The sequence below is a fragment of the Argopecten irradians genome, chromosome 5 (assembly GCF_041381155.1).
Source record: "Argopecten irradians isolate NY chromosome 5, Ai_NY, whole genome shotgun sequence".
In the NCBI taxonomy this organism is placed as follows: domain Eukaryota; kingdom Metazoa; phylum Mollusca; class Bivalvia; order Pectinida; family Pectinidae; genus Argopecten; species Argopecten irradians.
Window position 1 is genome coordinate 3,289,180 of NC_091138.1, and position 15,212 is coordinate 3,304,391.

The following is a 15,212-nucleotide window of genomic DNA, read 5'->3' on the forward strand; positions in this document are numbered from 1 at the left end:
TGTAAAGTGTTAGGGATTCCCATGGTGTACAGTGTTAGTGATTCCCTTGTATCCCAGTTACAGTTCTGTCACTCTGACGTTACCTGGTGTACAGTGTTAGTGATTCCCATGTATCCCAGTTACAGTTCTGTCACTCTGACGTTACCTGGTGTACAGTGTTAGTGATTCCCATGTATCCCAGTTACAGTTCTGTCACTCTGACGTTACCTGGTGTACAGTGTTAGTGATTCCCATGTATCCCAGTTACAGTTCTGTCACTGTGACGTTACCTGGTGTAAAGTGTTAGTGATTCAAGAAAACAAACACACAGGGTAACTCAACCATCACCTATGTGTTAACAAAGTGGAGATAGCAACGCTATCATTTTATATACTCCTTGTAGTCGTTAGAGGTATTGATGCGGATGGCTGAGTAGAGTATTGAAATAGTCTGAAGTAAATAAAATCAAGGTTTGTTCAGGGTGGACCTGCGTAACTATACTGTGGTAGTAAAACAGTCGCTTATATAGCTTGATATATCTGAACCAGAACAAAGAGTATTCCTGTTCTTTTTCATGTGTACAATACCGGGTAGGGTGTTTAATAGTATACCTGTGATACAAGTTAACCTGATGCAGTTTGAGCAGCTCCTGGGAAGAATCTCCGTTACACAACACACATGAAAAAGCTTGGACCATATAGAACTGTACTACTGTAACCGTCACAGCCCTGAAGAAAACGGACGTGGAAAATCATTATACAAAAACAGGCGAGTTTCTGGAAAACCATTATACACAAACAGGTGAGTTTATGGAAAACCATTATACACAAACAGGTGAGTTTGTGGTAAACCATTATACACAAACGGGTGATTTTGTGGAAAACCATTATACACAAACAGAGAAGTTTGTTAAAAATCATTATACACAAACAGGTGAGTTTGTGGAAAACCATTTTACACAAACAAGTGATTTTGTGGTAAACCATTATACACAAACAGGTGAGTTTGTGGAACACTATTATACACAAACAGGTGAGTTTGTGGAAAACCATTTTACACAAAAAAGTGATTTTGTGGTAAACCATTATACACAAACAAGTGATTTTGTGGTAAACCATTATACACAAACAGGTTAGTTTGTGGAAAACCATTATACACAAACAAGTGATTTTGTGGTAAACCATTATACACAAACAAGTGATTTTGTGGTAAACCATTATACACAAACAGGTTAGTTTGTGGAAAACCATTATACACAAACAGGTGAGTTTGTGGTAAACCATTATATAGAAACAGGTGAGTTTGTGGAAAACCGCTTTACACAAACAGGTGAGTTTGTGGAAAAACCATTATACACAAACAGGTGAAACATGAAACATGAACGAAGCAGATGTCATTGTAATATTTGCATTTTCGTTAAAGGTCAAGTGAAGATGAGGTTCATTTGGACAAACAACTGGTCTTGTATGATGAGATGCGAGTATACATAGATCACATGGACTAATTCGTGACATCGGCTCGGGTATGGGTACAGCGTAGAATCTATATATTGTACCTACTTAATCGTAAAATGCATTGCTATATACCATTGGGAATTTCAACGTTGTCAATTAACCATTGACGTGGAACTTGTCAATTTTTTATCGTTCATTAGGAATGTCAATACATGTATGCTATATTTTTGCTTCTTTGTAATATAACAAAGCAAGCCTGACTGAATTGTCCCCTTAAATGTAGATGAAACTTATTGGCCAAACAAAAAGACTTGTATGGGTCGGCCCTGCAGGTAGGACGTTAGAATTGCACATTCTGTCCCTGTTGCATGATAGTAAAAGGCGACTAAATTAAGAATATTATATTTTCTTCCTTACTTACTTACTTGCTCCTTCCTGACGTCTCCTTTTACAACGCCTCACTTTTGGCCTTTGGTTGAGCGCTAGCCCCTGTGAGGTAGTCTCTGGGTTCTGTCCCCTGGCCGGGGTCCACCAATGTCTATAAAAGTGGCAGTTTATGTTCCTGCGCTTAGCTTTCAGCATTTAAAGAATGGGACGACTGTTTCACCCGTTGTCAGTATAATGTGACCGGGTGTGGTGTGTTGCTTGGTATCTTCGGCTGCATGCTTCAGTGATATGACACTAAAAACAGGGCAACACGAATATACCTTAGTCTCCCACAACACATACCTGCACTTTATACACGCAACACACCACATACATTGAATGCCGTCCTTACATGACCATAGCTGTTAATAAGACGTGTTATGTGAGTATATTATAAATGAATAACAATCACAATAATATGTCAGAAATTGGACTTAAAGAATATTGCTTCATATCCACTAAAACATATTTTCTTTCCACAATCGTGTGTATATGTGTCTAATTAAGACAAAATACGTCAGCGGTAGAGCATCTTTAATGATTGAAATTTTCTAAACGTTTGTAAATTTTGGTTATTAATAACATGTTAAAAGTTCTCGATTCTTGAGTATGGAAATTACGGCACTTATAGCTTTAATGTTATTTGTTATAGACCATTGCTGTTGAAACCTAAACTTGTTGTCCAGGATAAAATGAATATGAGAATCGGACGGAGAAACTACAAGTTATGTATGAGGTGTAAGTATACACAACTAGATATACAGGAACCTCTGTTAACCATCATTATTATTATATATCTGGTTATAAATTCGTAGGAGATATGACAGGAAAATTCAATTTCTGCATAGTTGTCATTTTACAAAATAAGGTCACCGTGACCTAGTTTTTGACACTAGATTTATATTTATCTTATTTGCTTTCTAATATATTGATGCATACTAAAATAAATGTCATTTGGTTTCGCCAAAATTGGACAAAGCAAAAAATTAAATCTCTCTAGTAGTCACCTGGAGACCGGTCCTCCTTTGATTTTAAATAAACAAAACAGTTTGGTAACAGGAACATGCCAGCTAATACAAACTGATTTTAATTACATTTGAATGTTATCATGATTCTGAAGAATAGGCTATAATGTAATTAGTATTACACGAGATCGTTCAAAACCCTATATAATTAGTTTGTTAAGTGTTATCACAGAGAACAACTCTTCAAAGAGGACTAAATGTGTGCCACTACCGGGGACACTTTGACATTATCTGTTGTGCCTTGTGTAATATTTACACATCACATTTTGTATTAATTGCCTATCCATCTGAGTGTTAACGTTTTATAGTTCATTTATGTTTTACTTACATGATACCAAGATATCTTGTAGGTAAAAAATGAGAAATAGCAATACCAGATAAATGTAAGTGATGTTGATGATATCGTAACCTATACAACAACTTCCATACCAGTAGTAAAACCGATCAATGCTTCACCACTGTTTCCATTGTTGCTCCTTGTAATGGACCGGCTGTATTGTGTTTCAGGGTTTGCCTTTATTTGTAGCACCTTAGTTTGTTTACTTGGCATCCTTGTATTATTTCCGGCTACAATAAAGGACAGTAACCAGAAATTTAGAAAAATATTACGAGAATTTACATCGGAAACCAAGATATCGGCAGAATTACTAGCGTTCGTAAAGAGAAATACAAGTTGGAAAAACACTTCAGCACATGGAGCCAATATGTCGGCCTTCTATAGCAACATGATGCCAACGCTTGGACCTCCATCTGACATCAGACCGAAATATGTCCGCTAAGTATAGTCTGTGCGTCCTGCTAATGGGACGTCTTGGAAACCAAATGTTTCAGTTCGCAGCTATGTATGGACTAGCGGCCAAAAAAGGAATGTCCGTAGCTATTGATGAAACTAACCAGTTAACGAATGTGTTTAAACTAGGTGTTAAGCGGAAGAAAAACTACAGGAATATTTGTAAAACGTATGTTCCAAGGAGAGCAAGATTTGGCTGTGGATATGATAAAAGGATGGCGACTTTTCCAGCTAATAATAACTATAGAGTAGGAGCATACCTACAGTCATGGATGTACTTCTACAACGCCTCGAAATCTCTCCGCAAGCAGTTCGTCTTCAAAGACGATATTACAGAATCTAAAAACAAGGTGATTCATTCAGTCTTGAGAAAACATAATTTTACATCACGTTCCAATGTGACGCTGATAGGAGTCCATATTAGGAGAGGGGATTTAGTTGATCATAAGTTTGGATATCAGGTTGCAAGTGAGAGCTATATAAATAAATCTGTCCACTACTTTTTGGCTAAACAACTTAAAAACGTGATATTTCTGATTTGTTCTAATGGCATGGCCTGGACAAAAGAAAACATGCCGAAAGGAATCCGTTCAGAATATATAGAGGGAAATTCACCTGCGGTAGACATGGCTATTTTAGGGTCATGCGACCACCTAATTAGCAGTGTTGGTTCGTTTAGTTGGTGGTCAGCGTGGTTGACCGGTGGAGAAGTCACTTTCTATCAATGGCCAGCTAAGGATGGTTCACGATTACGGAATGCGTTCAGCAAAGATTACAAAGATTTTTTCTATCCTGGATGGGTTGGACTAACCTAGCACAGCGAGCAGGGAAAAACAGCTGATCATTCTATCTATGTAACAGTGTCCATTACAAAGTCAGGAGTAGCAAACATTTCAGGCATCATCTGCTTGCGTATGCTGTTCAAATTTGTGTAGATCCGGCCTTCGGCTGCAACTTGCCGAAGGGTAAATTGCACTCCATGGTGCTGTATAGTTAAATATTTGTCCACTATGTCCCGCATTACTGTTCGTATCCTATAATGTAATCGTTTTCGTTTTTTGTATGTCTTGATAAAGGGGCAGATCGCCTGGAAAATTTTACAATTTTTTTTGTCCACACGATTGGAATTACTTCCTTGTCCCATATGTTGTTCGATATATACATAATCGGCAATTTATATCTATGTCTAATTGTAATGCTGAATAACCAATTCGATAATAGACAGTAATATTTTATAATTAATTGAGGAGTGTAAATTGTTGTGGTGTATAATGATAGTGTAGCGTGGAAGTTTATGTCACGCTTAGATTTTATTAGTTGTTCAAGTTAAAGTTTATTTGTATTGTAAAATAACAGTTTTATACTATTCAGTTGATAGTTTTAGTTTATATATGTGCAGTATGTATAGTGTATATATACATACATAGGACAGTTAGGGACCAGGTGGCCACGTGCACGTGCCCATCTGGGGTCGTTACGTATACGTAGGGAGCTAGGGCACCGCATTTCGTTTTCCATATAAGGAGTTGTTTACGACTAGGGCTGTGTATTAGGGTCCAGTTTGATAGACAGGTTGCGTAAGGTGTTCGTATTAATAGTAACAGAGAGCTAAATTTAGGTAGTGGTCACTCCGGCCAGCCAATTAGATCTAGGTTGGGAGGGGGGATGGAAGTAGGTAGAAATATGTAATCATATTAAGATTCAGCCAATGAACGTGATAATGAAGATGGATGGAGCGAGGTTTTAGCCAATTAGAGGACAGTATGAAAGTGTTATAAAAGGGGGGTGCACGTGACGAAACGACAGAGAGTACATGGAAATTTTGGGACCTACTCCACACATCTCAGGATCAGTTATTTTAATTCGGATTACTTTACTACACTTAGTGTTTGTGACTATGGGATTTATACTTGGGATGTACTGTACGGATATTTCCTACATGTATCAGTGATGTGATATACATACGGATTACTCTATCATTCTTAAAGTGTGACCATGGGATTTATACTTGCATTTGGGATGTACTGAATACTTCGCAATTATGGATATCACCTAGCAGTGATCATGAACTTAAGTGAAACAGTGTGCCAGTGTGTGTGTTCCTAGTGGATTTATTGTGAACTATATAACGTGGATGTTTATGTGAATAAACTATGTGAATTTTAAAGTGACGTTTTCTAGTTTTCCCTGCCGTAGTCACCTTCCATCACGGACTTAGATATACAATAGCGTCTCGTCATATAGCCTAAGTGCTATCATATTTTGGAGAAACGCTACAAATGGTGGCAGCGGTGGGATGGAAGTTACCATGATTACGGCAGTGGAAATGTTACTTTGCTGAACTTTTTGGATTTTATATTTGTGACTATTTGTGGTAATGGATATTCCGGAAACATCGAGGAGATCATTTCAGCGAGGGCTCACTTTTCCGACGCATGTGCGTCGAGATTTCAATTATAATTTCGACCACAGTGAAATGATGAGTGCTGATTTGCTTTATTATTCACCTCGGACATTCCGTGATTCGGATGTTGAAATATCATCAATGACCTCTACTCCGAGTGTTGGACCTATAGGGACTACAGTGAGTTGTGATATATGTGCTTCGTGTTCACGGACAGCGTATCAACGCAAGTCGGAACATCAATATACGGGATTCATTCTAAGATGGATTATTGTGTTGCTGTATTTGGCAAGTTCTGTGGGTATAGTGTACTATAGATACCCAAACCACATTATCACGTGCTTCATAAAAGAGTTTAAAGTGTTTGGAACTCTAGTGTTCTGGTTGTGTATCACGTGTTCTGTGATAGTGAATTCGATTCAGAATCCCGTGATAGTAGACATAGTGACAAATATGTCCCAGGTATTAGTGGACGATAGTGAATTAATGTCGTCAAACAGCCAAGATGAAGCGATACTTTATGTTCACGAAATTCCGTCAAGTGTGTCCCTGCTGGAGCAGAAGGCCATGCGTGCGCGTCGGCCGCGCGGGAATGGAGGACTAATACAGGCGAGGAACGGAGTTAAGACTGTACCCAGCAATATGTGCTACTAAGAGGGATACAGACACAGAGTTTTGTGAAATTATTTCTTCCGCGGGAAACTGCAAACAGGAAGAAGAGTACGACTTACTCGAAACCAGAGTAATGTGTGATGTAATAATGTGTGATTTAGCTACGGAAGTGCGTAATATGGTGGACTGGAAAGTTGACACCGGAGACGTACTTTTATATCCGTAGATCTCTATAGCGGTGCTATGAGGATCGTCCTGTATTGGAGCCTGACCTTTCCCTGTGTAAGACAGCCGATGTAAACACGTTGTTTGTGGTAGTGATTTTATCAAAATTTATCATTCGGGAACTATCGTTGTTAAGACAGTCGATCAAGCCAATGGATCACGTGCTGTTTAAGGAAGCACTATGGAGAGAATACCTCGACAAGTGTGAAGTATTGGACGGGGGATTATAGCCATGCAATAAACCACAATGATTGATAGAGGGAATCGGAGAGTATATTGTATTTTAATTGGGACAGTTGCCGGACAGTGTTGTCGACTTAAATTTGTGTATATTATTCGTAAAGACGTCAACTTGGTGTGTGATATTAAAGTTGTGTTGTGTTTATCTGTGGATCTACAAATGGATTATCATCAAATGCCTTTCAGTGAAGACGATAGATGGAAGATCGCCTTCGTTATTCCACTAGGTGGATTGTACCAATGTTATAGTGATGGTGTTTGATTTGGTCAACGCCTGGATCACTTTCTCCAGAATTATTGAGAAAACGCTGAGTGGATTACAGTGGAACATTGCAGTGTTTTATCTGGACTGTGTTATTGTGTACGGGAAGAATTTCAGTCAGAAGATGGACAACTTGTATTGATGGCAGTCATGCATGAAGATACCTGACGGTGCCGATTTGAAGTTGAAGGCCTATAAAAAGGTGTCACTTGTTCTGCAGACCAGTGACGTTCCTGTGACATGTGGTGTCCAGGATGGCGTCCGGACTGATTCTTCAAGAACAGAGGCAACGCTGAAGATGTAATCATCAGAAACCGATCCAGAACCATATGTCAGGAAGTTGGTGAAAACTTCGCATTAATAGCGAAGTGTCTACATGGTCATACCAAGCAATGTAAAGTTTGGTGGTAGACAACAGAAACGTTTGGTGACGTGAAGAAATGGTTAACTTCAACTTTTGGAAATCCAGACGTCCACACGGGGGATTTATGCTGAACACTGAGGCAAGAAACTACATGCTGTATGAGCTGTGATGTCCCAAGAGTGACCTGGAACCTGTTACAACCAGTACCCAGGAGACACATGAACATGGGCTGATTCCAAAGATAATGTTGTGGTGGTGATCCATCCAGAGCGCTAGCCTTAGAAACCCAATTTTTGTTGAAATAAAATGGACGAACCGGAAGAAGTACCTGTACGTTGTGTGTGTACACGTACTTGTACCATGCCTGTCGCAGTACCGGAACAAGGCTGGGCTCCGATGAACAAGTTTTGAAATTACCTGTTTTGCTGATGATGATCTATTGTGTGGTGGCCGTTCCAGATGACTATGAAGAACTGTGAAATGGACATTTCTGAAATATTATGTGACTTTCGCGCAAAGTTTCGTGTGATACCTATACGTAACGCATATAAGTGATGAACTTTACCAATCCGGTGGATTATTATGTGACACCTTCCTTTACGTGGATTTATATATGTGACACTAAGATATCAGTGATGAACAATTCTGTGAATTATTATGTGACGCATTCCTTTACGTGGATTTATATATGTGACACTAAGATATCACTGATGAACTTTACCAATCCGGTGGATCATTATGTGACGCATTCCTTTACGTGGATTTATATATGTGACACTAAGATATCACTGATGAACTTTACCAATCCGGTGAATTATTATGTGACGCATTCCTTTACGTGGATTTATATATGTGACACTATAAGATATCAGTGATGAACTTTACCAATCCGGTGGATTATTATGTGACACATTCCTTTACGTGGATTTATATATGTGACACTAAGATATCAGTGATGAACTTTACCAATCCGGTGGATTATTATGTGACACATTCCTTTACGTGGATTTATATATGTGACACTAAGATATCAGTAATGAACAATTCTGTGAATTATTAAATATGTGACACATTCCTTTACGTGGATTTATATGTGACACTAAGATATCAGTGATGAACTTTACCAATCCGGTGGATTATTATGTGACACATTCCTTTACGTGGATTTATATATGTGACACTAAGATATCAGTGATGAACAATTCTGTGAATTATTAAATATGTGACACATTCCTTTACGTGGATTTATATATGTGACACTAGGATATCAGTGATGAACAATTCTGTGAATTATTATGTGACACATTCCTTTACGTGGATTTATATATGTGACACTAGGATATCAGTGATGAACAATTCTGTGAATTATTATGTGACACATTCCTTTACGTGTATGGATACCTATATGTGACACTTAATTTTAAAGCGATGCTAATACGTGGTTTTACAGTTTTATAATGAGCACAAAGTTCATTTCGTTAACATTACAATGGATTATTACATCTCCAATATGGCATTTTCTTGTTAGATTTATTATGTTGATTATATATTGTTGAAATAATTATGTGAATGAGAGTTGATTGTATGACATGTTTCTTTTATCATAAATATTAATAGTTCAGTGACTGTGAACGTGGATATATTGGAGCGTGTTTGATTTCGTGGTAAACGTGTTAAATTGTCGCGAAGCTGTTATTTTCTCAACAAATGTTCCATTTCTAGATAATTACGCGTATTAACGTCTATTAAGTATAACGGAATGTACATCGGATTTTGCGCGCGGAAGTGGCTTCTAATATTTATGTACACCGGATATAGCGCGCGATATATATACTTTGTGTAGTTGGGGTGGTTTCCTCTTCGCGTAAATTTCCATGTTTGCAGTACCTGATTTTATAATTTTATACCATTGTTTACCTGTAATTCAGTTATAGATGTAGTGTACCTTAACTTTTGTCGGAGACAAAACTTGAAAAGTTGGGGGTAGTGTAGCGTGGAAATTTATGTCACGCTTAGTTTTTATTAGTTGTTAAAGTTAAAGTTTATTTGTATTGTAAAATAACAGTTTTATACTATTCAGTTGATAGTTTTAGTTTATATATGTGCAGTATGTATAGTGTATATATACATACATAGGACAGTTAGGGACCAGGTGGCCACGTGCACGTGCCCATCTGGGGTCGTTACGTATACGTAGGGAGCTAGGGCACCGCATTCCGTTTTCCATATAAGGAGTTGTTTACGACTAGGGCTGTGTATTAGGGTCCAGTTTGATAGACAGGTTGCGTAAGGTGTTCGTATTAATAGTAACAGAGAGCTAAATTTAGGTAGTGGTCACTCCGGCCAGCCAATTAGAGTTAGGTTGGGAGGGGGGATGGAAGTAGGTAGAAATATGTAATCATATTAAGATTCAGCCAATGAACGTGATAATGAAGATGGATGGAGCGAGGTTTTAGCCAATTAGAGGACAGTATGAAAGTGTTATAAAAGGGGGTGCACGTGACGAAACGACAGAGAGTACATGGAAATTTTGGGACCTACTCCACACATCTCAGGATCAGTTATTTTAATTCGGATTACTTTACTACACTTAGTGTTTGTGACTATGGGATTTATACTTGGGATGTACTGTACGGATATTTCCTACATGTATCAGTGATGTGATATACATACGGATTACTCTATCATTCTTAAAGTGTGACCATGGGATTTATACTTGCATTTGGGATGTACTGAATACTTCGCAATTATGGATATCACCTAGCAGTGATTATGAACTTAAGTAAGTGAAACAGTGTGCCAGTGTGTGTGTTCCTAATGGATTTATTGTGAACTATATAACGTGGATGTTTATGTGAATAAACTATGTGAATTTTAAAGTGACGTTTTCTAGTTTTCCCTGCCGTAGTCACCTTCCATCACGGACTTAGATATACAATAGCGTCTCGTCATATAGCCTAAGTGCTATCATATTTTGGAGAAACGCTACAATAGTATTAATTGTTATTAAGTCATATGCATTGCATTCAGTTCATTCAAATTAACAACATTCTCCAAAACCATAAAATGATTTTCATTTCTTTTTTTAAATAGTAACAACCTATTAACAACATAATACACAATAGAGTGTTGGGTTAAGGTATACATCACTTGTTTCATACATGAGTAGCGTTAAGGAATACAAACAATTATATCAATCGTAGCCACAAAGTTGGATAAGTATACTTTAGTTATCATTAACATTCCGGGCCTTGTGTATTAAGTGACGTTTGTATTGATGATGACTAACCAATGTGGATAACAATGCTGTCATTGAATACATTATACAGATACATGTGGATAACAATGCTGTCATTGAATACATTATACAGATACATGTGGATAACAATGCTGTCATTGAATACACTATACAGATACATGTTGATAACAATGCTGTCATTGAATACATTATACAGATACATGTTGATAACAATGCTGTCATTGAATACATTATACAGATACATGTGGATAACAATGCTGTCATTGAATACATTATACAGATACATGTTGATAACAATGCTGTCATTGAATACATTATACAGATACATGTTGATAACAATGCTGTCATTGAATACATTATACAGATACATGTTGATAACAATGCTGTCATTGAATATACTATACGGATACATGTTGATAACAATGCTGTCATTGAATACATTATACAGATACATGTGGATAACAATGCTGTCATTGAATACATTATACAGTACATGTTGATAACAATACAGATACATGTTGATAACAATGCTGCCATTGAATACATTATACAGATAAATGTTGATAACAATGCTGTCATTGAATACATTATACAGATACATGTTGATAACAATGCTGTCATTGAATACATTATACAGATACATGTTGATAACAATGCTGTCATTGAATACATTATACAGATACATGTTGATAACAATGCTGTTATTGAATACATTATACAGATACATGTTGATAACAATGCTGTCATTGAATGTATGATACAGATACATGTTGATAACAATGCTGTCATTGAATACATTATACAGATACATGTTGATAACAATGCTGTCATTGAATACATTATATAGATACATGTTGATAACAATGCTGTCATTGAATACATTATACAGATACATGTTGATAACAATGCTGTCATTGAATACATTATACAGATACATGTTGATAACAATGCTGTTATTGAATGTATGATACAGATACATGTTGATAACAATGCTGTCATTGAATACATTATACAGATACATGTTGATAACAATGTTGTCATTGAATACATTATATAGATACATGTTGATAACAATGCTGTCATTGAATATATTATACAGATACATGTTGATAACAATGCTGTTATTGAATACATGTACATTGATACATGTTGTAACAATGCTGTAGTTTTGGTTTATTATACGGATACATGTTGTAACTGTTGTATTGACGATACATGTTGTACAATGCTGTAGTTTTGGATGTATTTTACGATACATGTTGATAACAATGCTGTAGTTTTGGATTTATTATACGGATACATGTTGATAACAATGCTGTAGTTTTGGATGTATTTTACGGATACATGTTGATAACAATGCTGTAGTTTTGGATGTATTTTACGGATCATGTTGATAACAATGCTGTAGTTTTGGATGTATTTTACGGATCATGTTGATAACAATGCTGTAGTTTTGGATGTATTTTACGGATCATGTTGATAACAATGCTGTAGTTTTGGATGTATTTTACGGATCATGTTGATAACAATGCTGTAGTTTTGGATGTATTTTACGGATACATGTTGATAACAATGCTGTAGTTTTGGATGTATTTTACGGATACATGTTGATAACAATGCTGTAGTTTTGGATGAATTATACGGATACATGTTGATAACAATGCTGTAGTTTTGGATGTATTTTACGGATACATGTTGATAACAATACTGTAGTTTTGGATGAATTATACGGATACATGTTGATAACAATGCTGTAGTTTTGGATGTATTTTACGGAGACATGTTGATAACAATGCTGTAGTTTTGGATGAGCCTTCATTGTAAACATAAATTTATACAGGAAATCTTTTATGATGTAACTTCATTTCTGGCCTTAAATACCCATCTTCAAAAATTAAATTATAATTAATAAACTTTGATTTATATGTCCTCATCTACTCGAGCTAGTGTTTATATCAAAATTATTTCCTCAGAAATAAAGTGAAAAGCATCATTTCAGTATCATAGCCCTTTCTATATTGTGATCTGTTGATTTAACATATTTACCTGTACATTTTATTTCTTTTGCTAATTCTTCTTACCAATTCTCAATACCGGTAACGCTTGTGTCAATTAATTATCTACTATTACATATCATGTTTAGACTAAGTGCTGTTTACATGTTTGTTCCTGTATGTTTTGTATATTATTATATGTGTTATTTGTATATTCAGTTTTAGGATTAGGTTTGGAAGTGTGGAGCTATTTCTCCGCTCTGAATCCTACTGTATTAAATCAGTATATAGAAAATGTTATCTTTGGATTATCCGTTTTCACAGACTACAAGAGTTATCTCCCCATTACACTAGGTGTAGGACTGTGAAATAAACACTTAGATGGTATGTTTTGTTTATCTGGTCATCTATCTATACCTTGACTCATCCTATTTGTCCTTGTTTTGACCTTTCAGATATATATATAGTATTTAATAAATATTGACATTTTCACTACAGTCCCACTATGTAACCTTAGCAAGCGCAGTTGACAGCCATATAAACAATGAACGTCAAGCGCCTATTACAACGTTATCATTTCATTCCAAAATATTTTATTGGTAAAAAAAATATAAACATAATTATAATATAGATCATAAATAGAATAAAGTACAATGTATTAAAATTTGAATTAGATACCAGGCATCGTTATCATCATTGTGACGTCACAATTATCGTGCCAGCGATCACGGAAAACGGCTGTTCAAATGGCTGTTCTATCCATGACGATAACGAATGATAATTTCATTACAGAAGCAAAATTCCTTGGGATTTTTTTTATAAAATTGTAGCCAAATGGAAATATAAGCATTGAACGTCTTTCAGCTGGCATTCATAGCCAATATGAATGCCAACTGAAAAGAAGCAAATTCAACATAAAACGCTAGCGCGCTTCATGAAATTTGTCTCTGTTCAGTTGGCATTCATACTGGCTATGAATGCCAACTGAAAGATGTTTAATGTTTAAATGCCATAGCTCTAACAGTATTTATTCCCATATGTTGGTAGGTATATAAAATGTACATACAAAGCATAGAATATTTGAGAATAGGAAAACAAGCTTAAAGCTGATATAAATTCCTGAAATATCTTCTAAGATACCACTTCCTTTTTGTCAGCTGAGAGAGTATGTTGTCTAAATCTAATATATATACATGTTTTGTATATATATCAAGGTTTTCGTAAGAAATTGGCTGAAGAAGGATGACCACGGCCGTGATACACAAGGGCATTATAGTGAACTAATACAATAGTATATTTTTTAGCGAACCGGTATAAATGGTTCGATATCACAGCTCTTTTATCCACGTACACCAGGTTTATATTACGTAAACTGAAATTAGATGAAATGTAAATGAATCGTTATATCCGGTTTAATACGTGTCCTGTTTCGTGCCTGTACCACGGTAACAGTTGGTCTAGAGTGGCCTATCCTGCCATATTTACTTTGTAAAGATATGTCACTTATTTGTTTTTATCTTTTATAATGACCCAATCGCTATGAACCATCTGTCGGCTAAACGTGACAGTTTAAACATATTTCATTATCAAAACACAAGATAAAAGGATCGGGCAAAAGTTCTTTCAACTTATAGAATCCCTCTCCTAACATCCCATGACAAAACACAACACACATAGACAATATTGAGAGACATTAAACACAAAATTACATTTTTTTCACAAAATTAAAATCTTTTACTGGACTGTGTGTATTAATGCACGTACCTGGAAATTCTTTGGTTTATATGATCAGCGTATAGCCCGCTATTACACAATAGAACATTCTGTCATTCACATACTTACTACATTGGAGGAAGGAATGATACTTACTCTCACAGCTATAACATAGTTCTAATCTGGACCGTTGGTGAGGTTTACTCGAAATATGTAATAATATAACTGGTTACATCTCTGACTTAGCTTTGTATGTACAAATTTGTATTTCTGTCACCAAAATTATAATAAGCTGGACATGTTTCATCAGAATTATTCTCTAACCAATTCGTCGTTTATACCTTGCATATTCATATTTGGAATGACTTGGATGAAGCAACCAGATTATCATTAGCAACTTTTAAAAAATGGATATCGCGTAAAGATGACTTCTAGTTCTGGATAGTTATTAGTATCGCCCATTTT

The 15,212-nt window shown here is 36.1% G+C and overlaps 1 pseudogene; it reads left to right on the plus strand.

The window, feature by feature from the left end:
- The first annotated feature begins 356 nt into the window (after positions 1-356).
- LOC138322660 (galactoside alpha-(1,2)-fucosyltransferase 2-like) lies at positions 357-10,660 on the plus strand (annotated as a pseudogene).
- The last annotated feature ends 4,552 nt before the right edge of the window (positions 10,661-15,212 follow it).